The sequence below is a fragment of the Delphinapterus leucas genome, chromosome 4 (assembly GCF_059928025.1).
Source record: "Delphinapterus leucas isolate spDelLeu-1000000601 "Yukka" chromosome 4, BTC_Dleu_Yukka2, whole genome shotgun sequence".
In the NCBI taxonomy this organism is placed as follows: Eukaryota; Metazoa; Chordata; class Mammalia; order Artiodactyla; family Monodontidae; genus Delphinapterus; species Delphinapterus leucas.
Genome location: NC_143132.1, coordinates 148,963,676 through 148,986,319, shown reverse-complemented (window position 1 = coordinate 148,986,319; position 22,644 = coordinate 148,963,676).

Sequence of the window (22,644 nt, the reverse complement as noted above, 5' to 3'; positions counted from 1 at the left end):
AATAAGTATTGTTTTTTAACTTTTGGAAAGTTATATTTTGACCGAAGAAGCAATTTATCCTGATTTTTTTGGAAACACTGATGAAACAAATCACACTTCAGGCTCCATGAGCACAGGGTCTCCTCCCAGCTTCTCCTCTCCGCGTACCCACCTCCCCACACAGCTTTGCAGAGAACGGAAAATTAAGTGGTGCTTGTTAAGACAGAGATGATTGAAGAGTGAGTGATGGGTAAACCTGCTGTCTTTTCTCATTGCCCAACAAAAACCTCTACGCTGCTAGGAGTATTACAAGCAAGGAGTTTTACCTCATCAATTGTGATGTGACTTTTACCTCCGTTAGTAACAATTCTCTTGAATGTGGGAAGCACACCATCCACTGTGTTGAACAGCAAACAGGACTTGCCATCTGAGTTCAACTTTCCCTGTAGTACATTAACACCCCAGGAGCCAGAACTAAAGACCTTCAAAGCTAAAGCACATTAGCAAAGGAAGCTCACGTAACACACATTGCTTAGGATATTTACGTGGGCACCCTAGGATTTTAACATCGAAGAAAACATATTTTTACTGGCATGGTTCGACTGTAAACGCCTGGAAATCTTGTTTAAGGTTGCAACTCCTCTTACATCCCAGACACACATATTTTCCAAGAAAGTGTAGTTTATTTTTGTACCTCTGGAGCTACAAATATGCTCAGAATCTAAAATAACAAGTTATAAATACTTTGAAGCTCTAAGAGAATCTGTGCACTATGGTCACCTCAAACATATTTTTTCCTGCAAAGAATACCTACAGGACACTCTTGGCTGCCAGACGTACAACCTCAATTGACAGAAACTTCACTGCTCTCCCGTCAAGTAACACTGACACATGGAAGATCTGGTCTTTTTGCAGGTGTGAAGCAAGTGAGGTATGGACCAAGGTGACCTCCACTTATTACAAACTGAATAATCAGTTCAGCAAATTCTTAGTGAGTGAGCACAAAGGAAACCAATCTCCTGACACCCGGATGAAAGAAGAAGAGAGAATTAAGAACTTTATATGTCACTAATTATGCAGGCAGCGTGGTTCAGGAACAATGACAGCAGAAACTAAATAGGACTTCTTGGTTTTCCAAATCAGAGTTTGGGCTGGATTTCATGAGGAGGTCTAAATTTCAGTAAATCATTTCCACTAGGGTAGAATACTTGCTGACTAAAATGTATGCTGTGAGGTATTTTTATTCATGGCCTGGGTAAACAGAAATGCCCTCTGAGGCCAAAGAGAGGTTTGCATTGTCCAAACCACCCTCCTCCACAGTAGATACTGTGAACCGTTCTGTAAGCCTCGTTTCTACTGCTTGGAGGACCTTGTGTGTGCGTGCGTGCGTGTGGCACCATAGCCCGTGTCACCAAAATTTTATCTACTTAATGTTTTATTTAGGTTGATTCTTCTTTATTTTTTTTTTTTAAGATTTGTTTTGATGTGGACCATTTTTTAAAAGTCTTTATTGAATCTGTTACAACACTGCTTCAGTTTTATGTTTTGTTTTTTTGGCCCCAAGGCATGCGGGACCCTAGCTCCCCGACCAGGGATCGAACCCGCAACCCCTACAATGGAAGGCGAAGTCCCAACCACTGGACCGCCAGGGAAGTCCCTCTTCCTTTATTTTATTTATTTATTTATTTATTTTATTTATTTATTTTGCGGTACGCGGGCCTCTCACTGCTGTGGCCTCTCCCGTTGCGGAGCACAGTCCCCGGATGCCCAGGCCCAGCGGCCATGGCTCACGGGCCCAGCTGCTCCGCGGCATGTGGGATCTTCCCGGACCGGGGAACGAACCCGCGTCCCCTGCATCGGCAGGCGGACTCGCAACCACTGCGCCACCAGGGAAGCCCCCTCTTCCTTTATTTTTAACATTATTTAAAATGGAAACCTTTAACCTCTGGCTCAATTTGAATACCAGCACCAACTGTCAATATGAGAAGGCATTCATAAAATAAATAAAATGAAGTCGAACAAAACAATAATCAGATGTGATTTTACTCTCGCTGGATTCTGCTTCTGCTAAACCTCACTCCTGGCTGAAGGGGAATGGAGCAAGACTTAGCTACAGATCAGCACTGACTTGAGGCTTCTCTTTTTTCTTTTTTGAGGCTTCTCTTGAGGAATTCAGAGAAAATAAACATGTTTCTCACTATGTGATTCAATGAGGTTTAATGCCATGAATCTGTCCCATCTAAAATTGGGAGCCTCATAATTTGGGAATCAAAACTGTATCCCAAAGTTGTTACATGTAAAATGAGCTTTAGACGTACTGGGTTCAAACAGAAACAGACTCACAGACTTTGAAAATAAACTTCTGGTTACCAAAGGGGAAAGAGGGGAGGGAGGGATAAATTGGGAGTTTGGGATTAACATACACACACTACTAGATATAAAATAGATAACCAACAAGGACCTACTGTATAGCACAGGGAACTCTACTCAGTATTCCATAATAACCTACATGGGAACAGAATCTGAAAAAGAATGGACTTATGTATATGTATAACTGAATCACTATGCTGTACACCTGAAACTAACTCCAATATAAAATAAAACTTAAGTTAAAAAAATTTTTAAGTGGAAAAAAAAAAAGTTTTCCATCAAAGCAAAGTACTGAGTTCAAGTGTGATAGTTCTTGCAGCCAGGAGATGGGTAGGTACGGATGAAGGATTTGGTCCTCTTTGGAGAAGCAGCCCCACGGGAGAGAGGGGGCAGGAGGGTGCAGTGGGAGAGTCCCCGCAGGGAAGGAGAGCGGCAGGCTTGGAGAGTCACAGCCTCAGGGCTAGGCGCACTCACGCACTATCTCCTGAGGGAGGGGCTGGAGGCTTACTTCCAAGACCCCTCCCAGCTGTACCTTTCCGGGACTCCAAGTGTGTCCTCGCGCCAGGGAGTGACAAGTTGGGATGGCTTGAGAGTGAGGATGAGGGGGCTGCTGTGGGCAAAGAAAATGGCCAAGGAGGAGGTTTGAAGACGAAGGAAGGAGAGCCCGTCCACCTGTAGGGGTGACAACTGCGATTTCTTCAGACTCATAGACACAGAGATCAGGCTGGTGGTTGCCAAGGGGGAGGGGGTTGGGGGAGGGATGGAGTGGGAGGCTGGGGCTTAGCAGATGGAAGCTATTATGTATGGATTGGATAAAAAACAAGGTCCTCCTGTATAGCACCGGGAGCTGTATTCAATATCCTGGGATAAACCATCATGGAAAAGAATATGAAAAAGAATGTATATATGGGGCTTCCCTGGTGGCGCAGTGGTTGAGAGTCCGCCTGCCGATGCAGGGGACACGGGTTCGTGCCCCGGTCCGGGAAGATCCCACATGCCGCGGAGTGGCTGGGCCCGTGAGTCATGGCCGCTGAGCCTGCGCGTCCAGAGCCTGTGCTCTGCAACAGGAGAGGCCACAACAGTGAGAGGCCCGCATACCGCAAAAAAAAAAAAAAAAAAAAAAAAGAATGTATATATGTGTATAACTGAGTCACTTTGCTGTACAGCAGAAATTAACACACAACATTGTAAATCAACTCCACTTCAATAAAAAAATTAAAAAAAAACAAAAACAACTGCGATTTGTTTGGACTAGCCTGGGGCTTAAAAGACACCAACAAGAGGGCTTTCAGATGGTGTCACCTTTATCTTGGAGCAGAGACCTCACCACACCTCTGTGGGGACCTGGGGCAGGTGTCTGTGACCAGATGGAGGCTGGAGTGTCAATCCTGGCTCATGGTTGCTGGTCATCAGGAAGTCTGAGGGCCTGGTTTTCTGACACCAAGTCTAGGGTTGCTGGTGCCATGAGTTTCTTCTTTCACTTTGCAGAAACATCCTTTTTCCCAGTAAACACAGAAAACTTCTATCAGGTCTTGAAGATGTTATGTCACCTCACCCAGGAAGCCTTCTCTGACTGATCCAAGCACAAATGAATGCTTCCTCTTCTAGATAACCTTGGGCTTTTGCTTCTCCTTCTACATCACACCTATCTGAGTATGATATTTAAAATATTAATCAATAGTACCATCTGCTTCGGAGATTACATGGCCATCGTGGGGGAAGTCCAGTCTGTGGCCAGCAGTCACAGCCTCAGGAGTCCCATGGGCTTCAGAGATTTCCACCAGTGGGTGTCACAGAAGCACCACCAAGTGTGACATCTTTCTTGCTGGGATTCCAGCCTCCCTGACAGGGGACAAGGAGGGGCATGGGGGCCGGCTCCACAGAACTAGGGTGGACAAGATGGGGACTCCACGGTGACTTCATGTGTCTTCCCTGGACTCACCACAGTGGACTTGGGTGGAAGGAGACAAAGACTGAAGGCAATGGTTACTCAACAACTGGTAGGAACACAGTTCAATATTTCAACACCTAGTACAAATGGATTGGTACAAATCAACTGCATATCCCCAGCACCGGGACAGAACCTGACACATGGCAGATATCCAACAAACGGCTGTCGACTGAACGAATGAACAACGGACATCCTCAGCTATAAACAGAGCCAGAGTGATAGTCCTGGATGAGCTATACCTTAATTCCACAGAATATTCCGCAATGATAATGTATTCCTTGAGGATGATATTATCTGTACTTAGGGAGGGAAGCATCCAGATTTCCCTGAGGTTAGTAGAAGACCCACTGATTTGAGCTGTAATCAGGTTAGTCAATCAGGACTTCTGCTGGTTAGCCATGATCTGTGTTGGTTAATCTGTTAAGTAACTTTTGTTGGTTAACTGCTAACTTGGTGAAACCTGCCTTCTGCTGTCTAATCATGGCTTCTGCGGCTTAAGCGTGACTCCTGTTGTTTGAGATCGCCAAAGCAAGTGACACAATGAACGCTCTAACTACCTAGATCAAGAAGCTAGACCTGCATCACAAACTGGGTCAAGTGTTTTCTAACCACAGGTTTTTCAACCTTTCTTACCTCATAGGCTCTTCTACTCTTGCTATCAAAGACCTGGGGTCCAAACAAAAAGAAAAAAAAAATAGTCACTTGGTGGAGAAGGCCACATAGGCTTTAGAGCCATTTGCGAGCCATTTGCTTCGCATCACAGTAATACCCATGGAATGTCCACTCCTGCTCAGATTTCTTCTGTCTCCCCTTGGGGATATGAGGTGCCATTGTTCTAACTAACGTACTCTCTACGGGACAGAAACAATCCTAAATCAGAAGGAACGGTATGTCTCTTGTAAACCGAAATATCCTCCTACACCTAACTACTTACAATTCGTAATTCCCTTGATGGACTAGTCAGATGTCCCAAATCTAAACAGGACATGGAGAAAAGTGACTCATCTCACTCCTTCTTCATATTTTGATATGACATTAAGTTGGGCCTCCTTCTCTCCTCTCATACTCTCAAATCATTGCTCCGATTCTCATCATTTTTTCTCCCATTCATGGGCCCTGTTTCACCTTCTAGTTTTCAGATATCATCACATATAATATCTTTCACCCTCTCCCAAAGGGGGTGATTTTTTGGTTGGTTCAGATAGTGGGCTAGTGGTTAAGAATTAGGCTTTAAAACATTTTTGTGAAAAATAATTGCCTGGGAACTTCCCTGGCGGTCCAGTGGTTAAGACTCTGTGCTTCCACTGCAGGGGGCACAGGTCTGATCCCTGGTCAGGGAACCAAGATCCTTCAAGCCGCACGGCAAAAAAAAAAAAAAAAAAAATTGCCTGTAGTTTGTGTATTATGTATAATTATATATAATATCTTGCCTTACAGAAATGGAGTGGGGCTGAGATTTTTTAAATTAATTTTTATTGGAGTATAGTTGATTTACAATGTTGTGTTAGTTTCAGGTGTACAGCAAAGTGAATCAGTTATACATATACATATATCCACTCTTTTTTAGATTCTTTTCCCATATAGATTACATGAGTATTGAGTAGAGTTCCCTGTGCTATACAGTAGGTCCTTATTAGTTATCTATTTTATATATAGTAGTATGTATATGTGAATCCCAATATCCCAATTTATGTCTCCTAACCCTTTCCCCACTGGTAACCATAAGTTTGTTTTCTATATCTGTGACTCTATGTCTCTTTTGTAAGTAAGTTCACTTGTATCATTTTTTTAGATTCCACATATAAGTGATATCATATGATATTTGTCTTTCTCTGTCTGACTTACTTCACTTAGTGTGATAATCTCTAGGTCCATCCATGTTGCTGCAAATGGCATTATTTCATTCTTTTTTATGGCTGAGTACTATTCCACTGTATATATGTACCACATCTTTATCCATTCATCTGTCGATGGACATTTTGGTTGCTTCCATGTCTTGGCTATTGTAAATAGTGCTGCTATGAACATAGGGGTGCATGTATCTTTTCGAATTATGGTTTTCTCTGAATATATGCCCAGGAGTGGGATTGCTGGATCATATGGTAGCCCTATTTTTAGTTTTTTAAGGAACCTTCATACTGTTCTCCTTAGTGGCTATACCGACTTACACCCCACCCACAGTGTAGGAGGGTTCCCTAATTGGTAAGGTAGGAATACACTGTTTCGGGCTCTGATTTTGCCCCCCAGGTGATATTTACATCATACTGTATGCTGCTGGCACCTACTGAACAGAGGCTGGAGATGGTGTTAGATATCCTACAATGCAGAGCAATTCCCCTGCCGTAGACTGAATGTATCCCCCGAAATTCCTACATTGAAGCCTATTGCCCAGTGTGATGGTATGAGGAGGTGGGGCCTTTGGGAAGCACTTGGGCTATGAGGGTGGAGCCCTTATAAAAGAGGCCCCAGAGAGCTAGCTTGGCCCTTCCTCCCCCATGTGAAGGTAAAGGGAAAAGACAGATGTCCAGGAAGAAGGCCTTCACAAAACTCTGAATCTGCCAAGTGCCTTGGTCTTGGACTTTGCAGCCTCCTGAACTGTGAGAAATAAATGTCTGTTGCTTATAAAAATAATTTTAAAAAAAAGAATTAGGCTGCAGCTCGGGTACACGTGGATTTAAACACTGACTCGGCCACTTAACTATGTGATATTGGGCAAGTTACACTAAGGCCTCAGTTTCCTCATCCGTAAAATGGGGATAATAAAGTACCTACTTCATAGGATCGCTCAGTGCACCCAATCAGGGAACACATATAAAGTGTCAGCACAATGACCAGCGCATAGCAAGGGCCCCATGAACGGCAGCTTTAGTTACTGGCAAAACCTCTTTTTCCAAAGCTTTCTTCTGGACAATTTCGAATATACATTTTGTGTTTAAAATAAAGATTCCCAACTAGGACAGAACACTGTTCTGAATCTCTGAACAACATGGGCTATTGTGGGCAGACAGCCTCATGATTCCAAAGACTCATTCATATATTGATCCATTCACCCAATGCCAATTCCCATCCCAACTGGGGTGGGCTCTCCCGGGGCGTACAAAGATGGATAAGGCCTGGTCCTGCCCCTCCTCAATCTACCAGGAGCATTAAGTCAAGTGAACCCAGCAGTGTGGAAGCAGCGAGTGAAAAAGGGCCCAGTACGGTGCCTGGCACATAGCAGGCACATGGCAGTTATTTACTGAGTAAAGGCCGTAGGTATTCAAAGGAGTCAGAAAGGAGTCAACACTTGATCCCAGCTCTAACGAAGGGGTAGGATTTGAACAGCAAGGCAACCAACAAGGACCTACCGTATAGCACAGGGAACTCTACTCAATACTCTGTAATAACCTGTATGAGAAAAGAATCTGAAAAAGAATGGATAGATGGAGATGTATAACTGAATCACTCTGCTGTACATCTGAAACACAACATTGTAAATCAATTATACTCCAATAAAATTTAAAAAAATATATTTCTCCCCAAGGAGCATTATGGGTGAGCAGAGGCTGGGGTTAGAAAGGACAGGGAACGGCCAGTGGTCCGGGCCGGTAGAGTCGTGAGCGATGGATGTGTGTGTGAGACACAGCTGGGACAGCGGCTGACGTGCAGACGGGGGGAGATCAAGGAGGCCACGCCAGGCACTTGCAGGGAAAGTACTCGCTCTTCTGTGCAGGAGAGGGCTAGGGTCGGAGGTATACTCTGCTCAGATGGCTCAGGAAGCTGTGCATCACTGATTTCCTCGTGCATTAACTGCATGCACGCTGAAGCAGACAATGAACTCTGCGTATCAACACAGGTCCCTAAAACCCAGAGCCTGCCCTCAGGCCTGAGCAGAAATGGGGCCCAAGAATCCTGATTTCTGGAATGACGGTGCACTTGGCTGACTCGCGTGCAATTCTAAAGCTGCTTCTGAGAATTCACACCATGGTGTTTTGGATGGAAGTTGCTTTGCTGCCTTAGAGCCATTGACATCGGGCTGAACAAGTTCAGAAACCATCGAGATCCTTTGAAGAAAGGCACTAAGTAAAAACTTTTTTCCTTTTAAAAAAAGGCAACTTGGCCCTTTATTTGTCATAAAAAGCATGGGGTCAGGAGAAATTCACCCCAAAACTAGTGTGGGAAGCACATCTGTTTGCACTGGGCTTTTGCAGAGCTAATTTCTATCCCACGCAAAGTTCAAAAGGGTAATTTCTCCTTCCTGAGTGAGAGGAGAGAGAGAAAAGTGAGGAGTGTTGCTTAGTCGTTTTTCCTCGATCATTAAGAAGACTATATCTCAACCCCATCTCAATCAAAGAGTAATACGCAGGTGGCCCCCCCAGGGAGGCATGCCCCCGGCCAGCCAGGCCGGCACGGCGAGGTCCTGGCCAGGCCAGCGCAGAGCTGCAATTCCCATTTCCAGCCAGAAGCAGAGATGCTGCCAGTAGGAGGAGGTGAGTGTGGAATAATCCCATCACAGCAACTTTGGGAAACACGGCTTTCAGACCAGGAAACACGTTGCCTTAAACAAACAAAAAACACCCTCCAGAGTGAGTGGAAGTCTATGCGTGACAACGTCTGAAAAGTTATTAATAGCCAGATTTGGGGGGAGAAAGAGAAAAGTGAAGACCTTTTCACCCCACTGAAAGACAATGGTGAGAGGGAGGGAGAAAGTAAAAAAACAGCCCATTATTTTGATGACAAATAGAGAGCTTCCTCCCCAGCAAGGCGGGTGGGCACACATGTGACATGGAGAACACTGGACAGTAGAGCTCGGGGGGCCGCTCTGAGCCACGAAAGGAAAATATCGTAAGATTCCTGCTCCAAACAAGAAAGTCAAGTTGTCCCAAGGGGTAGAGGCTTAGAGTTATTTTTTGTTAAAAAAAAAAAAAAAAATCCCCACCAGGGGAAGGTCCCACTTTTGGAAATTTAGTAAAGATGAATGGGTGACAGTGGTGAAGGTGGACAGCACCAAGGTGTGATAGCCTCGGCTTCTGTAAGGTCCCTTATTCCCCGGCGCCTCTCACCTGCTCCCTGGGAAAGGGTCCCTTCTGTCCTTCCACCTGACCATGCATTTCAGCCCTAGCTCTCTCCTTTCAACTCCCTGGGACTGGAAGTTTCCTGAGCACATTTACTCTTGCCCAGGTTAGAAAGGCGAGCCTTTATTTTGGGAGATGCCTAGAAAGATGGTTCATCTCTAAAGAAGGCGAAGACTACAGATTTAGCAAAAATATCATCTCTGTGGGAACGAGTCTTTCCAGAAGAGGGTGATTAAGGTCTTTTCCTGGACTTTGTCAGGTGAACCCCTGAGGGCTCAACCCCTGTTAGACCCAGAGGCCAATGCTCTCAATCCTTCTAATCCCCAGTTAATTAAAACTCCCCGGGAATACCAAGGCAAAGGCAGCCTGTGTTCTTAACTGTGAACCTGAACTCACAACACCAGAGATCAAGGTTTAAATCTCCAAAGTCTTCCATGTCCCAGGAAGGGCACGGGGCCACTGCATTCAGTCCACAGTGTTCTTTATCTTAGAGGAACATGATCTGGGGAAGAAATGCCACCAGGTAGTATAAACTGGGAACCAACAAGTAAGAAGAGATTAATTGGTACAAATGTCTTTTAAGTTAGGTGAAAAACTGGCTTTTTATATTTCCGAAACATGACCTTGGATAAAATAAGAGTTTTTGAAAGTGCCCAGCTATCATATAGCTCTGACTGATTATTATAACCCCATTCTGACTGGTAGGCAGCCGATCCATCAGGTTTGAGGGCCAATAATCACAAACAAAATTTGGGAGGAGAGAATTTCACAAGGCAAGTAAACACTACCGGTTAAACTGGCTGTTTTTCAAAAAGTGAAGGGATCTGCTCTGGGCTGGCTTCCCAAGCGTGTGGCCTGGGTAGTCACATAGTCACACAGAGCCCGGTTCTAAAAGGGTACTAGGTTTACTGCCCTGATGTCGTTGTCTTGAAATTCTGAATCATTGTTGAACAAGAGGTGAGCGTTTTCGTTTTGTACCGGGTCCTGCAAATGAAGCAGCCAGCTCTGGTTCCAGAATACCATCTCCAGCAAAGGCTTCCAACCTTCTTCCTCCGTGAGGACCTGCACGTCTTAGATAGCCTCTCTTTTCCTCTGGCTGACCTGAAGGCTAGTTGTAAGACTGCTGGTCAGACAGAATTAAGCAAGTCCACCACCATCACACTTAGTCTCCCCAGGATCTCCTCGGGATGTTTTAAGCAATTCGATGGTTCCAGAAAGAGCCAGAAGGGAAAGCCATTCGGGATGTATTTGATGTTCTACAATGGGCCTTATTTCCCACTTGGATAAGGGACTTTAGAGGGCGCTGGGAGGAGTAGGAAGAATACCAAGAACTTTTCCATAACTGGATAAAATTTCCTTCCAAATAGCACATATATTTAGGTGCAGTCTCAGGAGGGACTCCAGAAGCTCAGCCATATGCGTCCTAGATGTCTCTCACTCCCTCTTGGGAGCCACCAAAATAAAGAGTAAAGTAGAAAGAAGGTGAGGTCAAACAGTGAATCTGTTACCCAAAGAATTTCTGTATCGCAGGATAAATATCACAAATATAGTATCTTGGGAACCACCTCCCCGCTTCTCAAGAATCTGAGTTGAGACAGGGTAGAAAGAAAGTCTGAAAGAGAGAAAAAACCCCTCTAAAATGGACGATTTCACTGGGCTCCACAAAACTCTCTTTAAATCTGGTTTTGAGAATTTACATTCAACCAACCAAAGACATCTGTTTTCTAGATTACCTGGGTCAGTTATTTTGTGCCCTTCCACCATGAAACCCATAGTTACCGATTTATCAACAGGATTACTCTAAATATAACAGGGCAAGAAGCCAATGCATTTTAAGTTTTTTAATTCTCAATTCTTTCACTGAGAAAAATGTACCAGAATAGCTCCTCAGCTACAGCCTGGGAGTTAGCAGACCCCAGCTGCTTTGCACATTAATTTCTAAGTCTCATCTGGACTCAAATTCAAGATCTTCATCTGTACTGAAGCGGGGGGAAAGGCAAGCAGAAGGACACAGAGCCAAAACATGCTCAAATATATTTAAACTCTTTGCAGAGGAGTATGAATTTTTAAAATCGCTTTTAGAAGTCTGGTATGCAACATGTCACCATCGACAAAGCCAGGACTCGCTCTTCCATGACATGCTGGCTGATGACAATGTACATCTCACAGGAACTCTGTGTATCACCTAATTCAAAGGCCTTTCACAGACGCCAATAATTAGGATGTACTGGTATTGTTCTGTGATGCGAAGAGGGACCTAAATTAGAAAAGAAAACAGATGCCGGACCAAAATTTCTTGTACTTTTTCCAAGTTAATTTAATTTTCAGGGCCATTCAGGGATCTTCTACTGGAATTTTTCTCACTTACTTTGTATGTGATTATGTCCTGAACCTGACGTGAACAGGAAGAAATCATAGAGGACGTGGAAGCAGGAGAAGGAAGTCGGTCAGGCTTTCACGTGTAAGTCATCAAGAGGCTGATAACTGTTAAAATAACGGGCATTTATTGGCTGTAGCCTTCTGCTTCTCTTCACCACAGACGCTGCTCTGACAGAGCAATGATCTCACTAACAGGGTGGGGAGAAAATACTGCTTAAGCTCCGGCTCTCAAAATGGATTCTGTCCTTATGCAGAAAAGCCATGGTGACTCTAGGCTGAGGCCTGATACACACCGTGTCCCAAATCCACCCTCTCAACTCTGAGCTCATCAATGGAACGGTCTGGAGCCCGCCTGCCCCCCACAGTTGCCTGTGTCCTTTGTTCAGGCCTCCACACCTAGACCATCCTCTTTCTCCGCCAAGCCTTCACTCATGCTGTTCCCTATGACTCAAAAGTCCTTTCCCTGCCTTGCCTTTTAGTTCATGATACAGCCCCCGAGAGGGTCAGCCACCTATGAATCCCCTACTACACAGCAGCACACCCTATGGCAACACTCACTCCACAGTACTGCAGTGATGGGTCTTCATGTCTTTCTTCCTCAAAACAGGAATCCTTTGCAGGCAGTATCTTAATTATCTTTGTGATGTAGCATAAGCAACTTTTCTAGTTAAAAAATAATGTGGTGCACCCAATGTTCACAGCAGATCTATTTACAATAGCCAGGACATGGAAACAACCTAAGTGTCCATCGACAGATGAATGGATAAAGAAGATGTGGCACATGTATACAATGGAGCATTACTCAGCCATAAAAAAGAATGAAATAATGCCATTTGCAGCAACACGGATGCAACTAGAGATTATCATACTAGGTAAAGTAAGTCAGACAGAGAAAAGCAAAGACCATATGATATCACTTATATGTGGAATCTAAAATATGACACACAAATGAACTTATCTGTGAAAAAGAAACAGACCCACAGACATAGAGAACAGCCTTGTGGCTGCCAAGGAGAAGGGGAGGTGGGGGGGGATGGAGTGGGAGTTTGGCATTAGTAGATGCAAACTGTTATGTAAAGGATGGATAAACAACAAGGTCCTACTGTATAGCACAGGGAACTATACCCAATATCCTGGGATAAACCACAATGGAAAAGAATATAAAAAAGAATGTATATATATGTATAACCGAGTCACTATGGTGTACAGCAGAAATTAGCACATTGTAAATCAACTCTACTGCAATAAAAAAATAACACGGTGCAAGTTATTTTGCTTTTTATGTATCATATGGCGATTCCACATAGAAGGAAAAGGAGGAAAAGAAAGATCGGCATGGAAACTTAAATTCAATAAATATAACAACCATCAAAATTTTTTAAGCATAAGGAAAAGGAAAAAGGACGTTATATTTTCAACAGTGAAACTCCAGGATCATAAATTCAGACAGCAATACCAACTTCACGATTTATCCCAACCTCCTTTCCTTCTCATTCCAAATTAGTAAGAAAGCAGCTCAAATTGCACCCCCAGCTCCTCTTTCTTGATCTTTAAAATTAAAGTTGCGATATTTTGTCAGCACGGTGCCAAGATCTGAAATTGAGCAGGTCCCCAGTGCAAGAGGTAAAAGTCTCTTACACGGCATGAACTTGCCTGCGATCAGCACATTACGGCTCCCACCCAAGCACCCCACGTTATAAAAGCATGCTTCTGAAGCGGCTGCTCTCGGAGCCCTAATCTGTGTGCGTTCTGTGCCTATCTGATGAGGGGAATTTGGGAAAACACACACGAGTCACTTTTTAAGTGTTACTTCTCTGCTTTTCCGTCTCATCCCTGACCTGAGGTGACAAACGGAGGAGCAGCCTTCTGACTACACGGGGGAGAAGGGGGAAATCAGTCCCGGTCAGAAAAGAGGTAGCTGCCAATGAGTTCATCTGTTCTCCAGTTTTCAACTACAGGCAGCTAATGGATGTAGGGGGACACATTTTATTTTTTCCTGACAGAGCCCTTATTTTTAAACTCTTAGCTTCATTTTCCAAAATTGCTGGCTTTAGACTGAAGAAGCACACAGCTTGAGTGGAAAGCTGTATGTTCTCCTATATCCTGTATCAAAATGACATTTTTCTCCTCAGTGGCTACTTCCCGCTTGGCCTCCCAACGCTCTGCTGTCTGGGGCGGGCTTGTGGCGCGGTCTCTGCCCCAGGGGGTGGGTGTTGGGTCCCACGCTCCCCGCCAGCGAGGCATCCCTGGGAGCTCTGGGGTGCTTCGCCCAACTCTGCTCTCTTTGGATGATCATTCGGTGGAATTTCATTTACCCTTCCAATTTTTTCCAGGAGGACAAAGAAGATAACTTGGATGGGTGTGTTTACTTGGAACGCTTCTGAAAGAACTCCAGTCTCTCTTAAGCAGCTGTCTCTATACGGAATTTGGGAATTACTTTCCTTAGATCTAACAGGACTGAGCATTCCCTTGGCCACGGCTGGCCTTCTTCCCTGGAACACACACGTTCTCAGGATTGATATTTTTATCCAGAGTTTTCTCAAATGAATAATTAGGAGATGTACACAGGCAGGAGTAGGAAAAAGAGCTGGGCCCCCATAAATCATGACCAACTGACCTGTAACCACCGAAGGACTGAATGACTTTTTGTTAACAGCTTAGCAGTTCTGTTTCTGCGGGACTGCACTGTCGCTAGGCTTCAGGGATTTGTGGGGCAGTGGGAGTTAGAGCTATGGGAGAAGTCCTTCAGGATTGGACCAGCCACCCCTCAGGGCTGGAAAAGCTGCTGTGAATCACGTGATCCTGGTAATTTGACATTTAACATGTCTATGGGGACAAGACGATAAGACATTATAATTCCTATTTCTTTTTGTTTTATTTTTAAATTTTTTACTTTATTTTTATTTATTTGGCTGCATCGGGTCTTAGTTGTGGACATGGGATCTTTTTGCTGAGGCATGCAGGCTTCTCTAGTTGTGGCACGCAGGCTCCCACGTGGGCTCATTAGTTGCGGCGCGCGGCTTAGTGCCCCGCGGCATGTGGGATCTTAGTTCCCCGACCAGGGACCAAACCCACATCCCTTGCACTGGAAGGCAGATTCTTAACCACTGGACCACCAGGGAAGGCCACCTATTTGTTTTAATGTCACCTGAAGTTTGCTTGGTTCACCCAAAGCTTCGAGAGGCACATTAGGACTAAGCATTACACCTCGGTGGGCATTAGAACAGACCCTGTGAAAACACCAAGCAACGGCACAAAAGTGGCGCTTTCATCCTGACAGAAAAACGGAGTGGACTTTTAGGACGCCCTCAGAAGGAGATTCTGAATTAATCTGTAATTTCAGGTTTCCAAGTGGCTTTTACAAGTTTGCTTACCCGAAGCATTTCAGAGCGTCATCTCTTTTAATTTTTTATCCGCACGATGTTTCACAAACATCCCGACCTGAATCATGGCCCATCATCTTGTTATCTTAATGGGGGGAGGATAGAGTGTCCTGCCGCCCTTCCTCATTAGGTGTCCTCATTTACACATTGAGGAAAAAAGTGCCGAACGTGAATTATTTAAAATCCATTGTATCAGTGTGTTCTGTAAGCATTCACTACCGGCAAAGCAGACCGATTATTTTTCACTTTTAATTGTGCTGATACCTCATCTGCTCTGTTGAAAGTGGAGAGTGGTAGGTGACACCATCTCGCACGCCGAGGACCAGAGAGGCAATGAGGTCTATCGAGTCTGTCATACAGAGTGAAGTAAATCAGAAAGAGAAAGACAAATACCGTATGCTAACACATATATACGGAATTAAAAAAAAAAAGAATGTCATGAAGAACCTAGGGGTAAAACAGGAATAAAGACACAGACCTACTAGAGAATGGACTTGAGGATATGGGGAGGGGGAAGGGTAAGCTGTGACAAAGCGAGAGAGTGGCATGGACATATATACACTACCAAATGTAAAATAGATAGCTAGTGGGAAGCAGCCGCATAGCACAGGGAGATCAGCTTGGTGCTTTGTGACCACCTAGAGAGGTGGGATAGGGAGGGTGGGAGGGAGACTCAAGATGATGGAGATATGGGAATATATGTATATGTATAGCTGGGTCACTTTGTTATACAGCAGAAACTAACACACCATTGTAAAGAAATTATACTCCAATAAAGATGTAAAAAAAAAAAAAAAGCCAAGATAACCCATTTAGTGGACGTACGTTTAACGTTCTGCTAAGGATGGGCAACCTGGAATAGCTCTTTTTGTCTGTAATGTGTGTCTATTACCGTGTCGGACATGAATGAGAGCAGGACAGAGCCCGGTTCCTTAAAGAAGCTCTCAGCTGAGGGAACCAGTGACATGTCACCAACCACACATAGGCAGCCATCGCATGTGAGTGAGAAGGGGCCTGCCCATTCCCCCACCTCCTCCACCAAATCTCAGGTGTGACCTAAGATGAGAAGCATCAGATGAGATCATCGCTAGGTATGCTTGAAGACCTTGTCCTAACCTGAAGAAAATAGTTAGAGCAACGAAAATATATTTAGATAATAAATTTACAAATCTGTGACTGGAAACTGATCGAAATAAGACTGCACACAGGACACAAGGACTTATTACTAGACATTCAAAATGAGCCCTAATCCCTCTCCTCCCTTTGAACTCCCAAGACCATCATCAGGAAATGCCCACGGGTACTGGATACATCTGTATGTGGTCAAAAAGTGTCTCACCGTTATCTGAATTTAATGTATCTCTTCCAAACACAGCAACTCAGGAATTCGTTTGGGCGAATCCACAGATAATGACTATAGAATCATTCCGATGTTGTTTATTAAGTCAAAGACTTGTTACAACTCTTGTGTATCCTCAGCACCCCATCCAGTGCCTGACCTGGCTTCCGGGAAACATTTGCTCATCTGGATGGATGCAGGGTTGCATGGGAGCAATGACTCAGTTTGCAAACTGAGACCAGCCGGGACCTAGGACCCTTTGCTGCAGTGCTTGCACCTGGACAAACGTCTCCTTAAGAAACAAAATACAAAGAAACCATAAGGGACTAAAAATAACTGTGTGCATGCACAGTGGGGGCAAATTATGGACAACAAGATACAAAAAGACCAAAAACCCAGCTGCCACTTCTGAAGAGCCAGGAGCAAAAGCAGGGCTCTGCGCATGCCCCCTGCACACGACACCACAAAAGGGATGGGCACACCACCTAAGCCACACCTCCGGCCCGACACACCCCTACCCTCACCCCATATAAGGAACCAGCTCGACTCCCTTAGGCAGTGAGCAAGGGAACCTGTTGTTTGTTCTCCCTCCCCTCTGCTGCAGCAGGGGCCCCAATAAAGCCTTGCCTGAATTTCTTGTCCAGCCTCTAGTCAAGTTCTACTGATTAAGGAGGCCAAGAACCCTGGTAGGTAACAAAACGACCTCTGCCGGAGCATAGGGATGGCTGAGAGAAAAAGCACCAGGAGGAAGGCTATGGGAGTTTCCACTCTGCCTCTCACTGACTTTGGGACCCAAGCAAACTGTTGAGCGACTCTTGCGGTTCCTCTTCACACATTTGAAATCATCTCTACGCATCTTCCAGCGCCGATGTCTGAGATTTCCAGGAGTCTGAACGAGGAAACACACGTCCAAGAGTCCCCCCCTATGAGCTCAGGTCCATGCCTTTTGTGGGACGGGTCTGGTTTGGTAAGATGCAAAGACATGAAGAGATCCAGCATCTCCCAGACATGGGTCCTTTTCGCACTAAGTCAACATCCAGCAAAAAAAGACAACTCCCAGAAAGCTAACCGAGTCCAGAGCAGGACGCAAAAATAAGCTGCAGCATGTGTGATGCTGGTGAGTTTCGTGTCCGCACTGTCAAACAGAACCACTCTGGTGAAAGCCCGAAGTCGGCCCCACGTGGTTCATACCCTCCAAACCCACTGCTCCAATCCGGTGGGAGCTTCAGAACGCGCTCTTGCCCTTCCCATTCCCAGCAGTTATCCCTGGAATCTCGACAGCCCGTCATCACCTCGAGTCAGCGTGCCAGGGGAGCAGAGAGGCCAGGAATGTTCTACCTCTGCCCCCAAAGGGACCAGGAGAGGGAGAGGCTCCTGCCTTCCTTTCCATCTGGTTTCTCCAATAAAAGGGAAAAAATAAATGGAAATGAAAAGTAGACAATCAAAAAAAAATCACATTTACCTTCCTTTCGCTAATGTCTGTAAGATGATTTTTTGGCCTGGCAGGAGATTCCAGATGGGCCGTATAATGACTATAATTTAATACGGAAAACCCGAGTTCAAAGAAACACATTTTTCCAAGTCAGAAAGTGGGTTGTCTCCCGTGTAATGCAAAACACCGGGACAAGTCATTGCATTTCTTCTCTTATTACACATTCGCCTTTCAACCTAATATCAGTCCAGCCAGACCCGAAGCCTTCAAACCAGAAACTGTCGCTCTCCGAGATGGGCCGGCACTGATGCACGCTCGCCGAAGGGCCAGAGACCGCTCACGACGCAATGTGTTTTCCTCCAGGCTCTCAGGATTTATACCACCAATTAAGGGCATAATGAGTGCCCCAAGTTGACCTCCTAGGAGCAAGAATTAATTAAGCACAGTATTTCTTAGTAAAGAATGACATTTCCCCAAACGAGTAATACAAGGGAACCATATTTCCTGATACAACTGTGCTTCCATGTACCATCCTGAATTGTTAACAAAAATAGAATGATCCGGGAACGTGGCTTAATTTATGTTTTTAATTTGGTAATAAAAGAAAACAATCTCTACTTTTATCCTTATTTGGGGGGCAAAGAGAATGTTTTGAGCATATTGCGTATATGTAAAGCACAAAATTATTTACATTAGTAATATAATGTCACTTCTCTTAATTACCAACATCAAGACAAAAGAAGGAAACTGGGGCTCGTATTTAGAATCTCCAGCGTTCAAAAATGAAGAGTTGTGTTTTGAAACCATTTGCTTCCTAAAGTTCTTATGGTCCCATAAATTCTGTAACCGAGTTTTTTTTTTTTTTTTTTTTAAAAGGTTAAGGCTTTATTTTGGAAACTACCCCTTAGATAGTCTAATCTAGGGGTTGGCAGAGTCCTTCCGTAAAGGGCCAGATGTAAACTTTTTAGCCTGTGAACTGTACAGTGTCTGCTACAAAAACTCACGCCAGCCATGGCTGATTGGAAGCAGCACAAACAATTCATAAATGAGCCAGCACGGCTGTGTTCCGAGAAAATTTTATTCATGAACACTGAATCTGAATTTCATATCATTTTCATGTGTCATAAAATATTCTTTTACAATTTTTTTCAAGCTTTTCAAATGCAAAAGCTATTCTTAGCTCTCAGCTGTACCAAAACAGGCAGTGGACCAGATTTAGCCTGTGGCCTGTAGTTTGACAACCTCTGGTCTAAAAGTAACGTCTATTTTTAAGTAATCAGTGAGGTCTGAGAAAATGCAATCTCTGTCCCTCTCTTACACAGATGCACACGAATAGAAAGTCACACACAAATCCACCTAATTATCGACACCAGGGTCTCTGAAACCACTGATGTGGTACAGGGAAAATATGGCTTCAAGCATGTGTCTTTAGTGCTATGAACTAGACGTGAAAAATATCTCAGCCTTGAAGAAACATTACGGGGGTGGTAGGCAAAAGAGACCTCCTTCCTCCCCGTCCTTTCTCATAAAGAAAACTCCCACCCTAAATTACAAATCATGCCATCTACTCCTTGAAGGAGTTAATGGAGCTAGCATGAATCTGGAAATCCCTACAGCCTACTTGACAATTAATGTATTTAACTCTAAAGAGCAGAGGTTTTTTAATTTAGCCCATCAGTCACTAACAGAACATTTTGGTTGAAAATATTAGGATTTCCAAACAACTTTATGGCTCTGTAAATTGCCAACATACCATCTGCAATTGAATTAACATTTATAACCAAACTGAAATAATAAATAAAGCAAATTATGCTGCAAATATTCGTAAGTGCCCAATATGCACTTGAGAACGATAATTAGCATTTTATAATCACGCTTCATTCTCTTTATCCAACTCCCTGTCACATTAATGATAAAATATTTTAAACTGTGCTCTATCAGCAAATGGCAGTACAATCTCTAGATTAGCCATTAACTAACATGGAGAATGAAAACAGTTTGTGTTGCTGACATGATGCACCCAGAGAAGCTTTACTTGGAATCACATCCTCCAGTCTCCCTGGCCCTTATCTCAAACAAGCCTCAGAAAGGCAATGCTTCCTCTGCACCATCCGAACCTCTATGAGAGCTGAAGCCATGCTCTTTTGCTAGGAGAAAAGAGAGAAACAGGATTTAAAAATTTATTATGCTCCTCTGATCTAGAAAACCGAAAGGGGTCTAGAGGTCAAGAAGCTTTAAGTCACTCAAAGGGAATAACTCTGGCCCTCAAATAATTCTTTCTGAAGTTCTTTCTCATTATGATCTGACACCCTCAGCTGTGGTATGTGCAATTTTTTTCCTAGTTTCAAATAAAAATGAACTTCATTAAATAAATCAGTAAAGAGTGGATATATATGCATATTTTTTTCTCAACTAGACTTTCTACCAATTAGTAAAATTTCCCCAAAGTTTCCCATTACCTTCCTTCAAAATCACTTCTTTAAAATAACTGTATCCAGATGCTTTCTTGACTCTTTTCTGCCTTGTGCCCCTCCCCCATCTGCACTTGGCATTTCAGGGTTTTCTCATACGGTTTCTGGCTTTGTGTGTAGCTCCCACACCTCTTTGGTCCAGTGCTGTCCTATCTACCACCAAACCCACTGGCTGCACGTGGCTACCAAGCACTTGAAATGCGGCTGGTCCAAACGGAGATTGTTCTAAGTGTTAAAGTAACTTCAAGTTTGGAAGACTTAAGTATGAAAAATAATGTGAAGTCTCTCAATGGTTCTTTTGAAATGATAATATTTTGGATACGGAGTTAGATAGCATATATTCTTGAAATTAACTTCACTTGCTTCTTTTTACTTTTTGAAAACGTGGCTACCAGGACACTTTACGTGACACATCTAGCTCGAATTGTGGCTAGCATCATATTATCGGATGGCGCTTGTCTAGTACTGGGTTGGCCAAAAGGTTCGTTCAGTTTTTTCCCTAAGATAGCTCTAGTACCACTTAGTTGTCTTTAACTTCATTCAAAACAATTTTGTTAGACTGTATGTGACAGCTGTCATATCGGCGTGCATTTTAAAAACAACTTATCAAAATTGGTGGGTTTTTGTCTAGCCATTTTAATATTGAAGATGGAAGAAAAAAATGAGTTTTTTGGCATATTATGCTTTATTATTTCAAGAAAGTAAAAACGCAACTGAAATGCACAGAAAGATTTATGCAGTGTATGGAAAAGGTGCTGTGACTGATTGAATGTGTCAAAAGTGGTTTGTGAAGTTTCTTGCTGGAGATTTCTTGCTGGACGATGCTCCATGGTCAGGCAGACCAGTTGAAATCAATAGCGATAAAATCGAGACATTAATTGAGAAGAATCAATGTTATACCACGCGGGAGATAGCCGACATACTCAAAATATCCAAATCAAGAGGTGAAAATCATTTGCACCTGCTTGGTTATGTTAATCGCTTTGATGTTTGGGTTCCACATAAGTTAAGTGAAAAAAACGTTCTTGACCATATTTCCACGTGCGGTTCTCTACTGAAACATAATGGAAACATTCCATATTTAAAACAAATTGTGGGGACTTCCCTGGTGGCACAGTGGTTAAGAATCCACCTGCCAATGCAAGGGACATGGGTTTGATCCCTGGTCCGGGAAGATCCCACATGCTGTGGAACAACTAAGCCCATGTGCCACAACTACTGAAGCCCATGTGCCTAGAGCCTGTGGTCCACAGCAAGAGAAGCCACCACAGTGAGAAGCCTGTGCATCACGACAACAAGTAGCCCCCGCTTGCTGCAACTACAGAAAGCCCGCACGCAGCAACGAAGACCCAATGCAGTCAAAAATAAAATTAATTAATTAATTAAAAATAATAATAAAAAAAATTGTGACGGGCGATGAGAAGTGGATACTGTACAATAATGTGGAAAGGAAGGGGTCGTGTGGCAAGCGAAATGAACCACCACCAACCACACCAAAGACCGGTCTTCATCCAAAGAAGGTGATGTTGAGTATATGGTGGGATTGGAAGGGAGTCCTCTATGATGAGCTCCTTTCGGAAAACCAACTGATTAATTCCAACAAGTACTGCTCCCAATTAGACCAACTGAAACCAGCACTCGATGAAAAGCGTCCCAAATTAGTCAACAGAAAACGCATAATCTTCCATCAGGATAATGCAAGACCGCATGTTTCTTTGATGACCAGGCAAACACTGTTACAGCTTGGCTGGGAATTTCTGATTCATCCGCCGTATTCACCAGATATTGCACTTTCGGTTTTCCATTGATTTCAGTCTTTACAAAATTCTCTTAACGGAAAAAATTTCAGTTTCCCGGAAGACTGTAAAAGGCACCTGGAACAGTTCTTTGTTCAAAAAAAGTTTTGGGAAGATGGAATTATGAAGTTGCCTGAAAAGTGGCAGAAGGTAATGGAACAAAAGGGTGAATACATTGTTCAATAAAGTTCTTGGTGAAAATGAAAAATGTGTCTTTTATTCTTACTTAAAAAAACCGAAGGCACTTTTTGGCCCACCCAATAAGTCCTGAATACAATGATGCCTGGGATTTTTGGTTGAGTACATGCTCTGTGATTGACCAAAATGATTATTATTAAAAGACCATATCAAGTAAAGCTTTTGATCTAATCAATCCTGCAGGAGGCCCATCAGGCAACTCCAGACATTTCAAAGAGCAGTAAACCTGGCCTCGTGCCGTGCATAATCATATTTGTATTGAGATAAAGGTTTGATGAGCCACACGTTCATG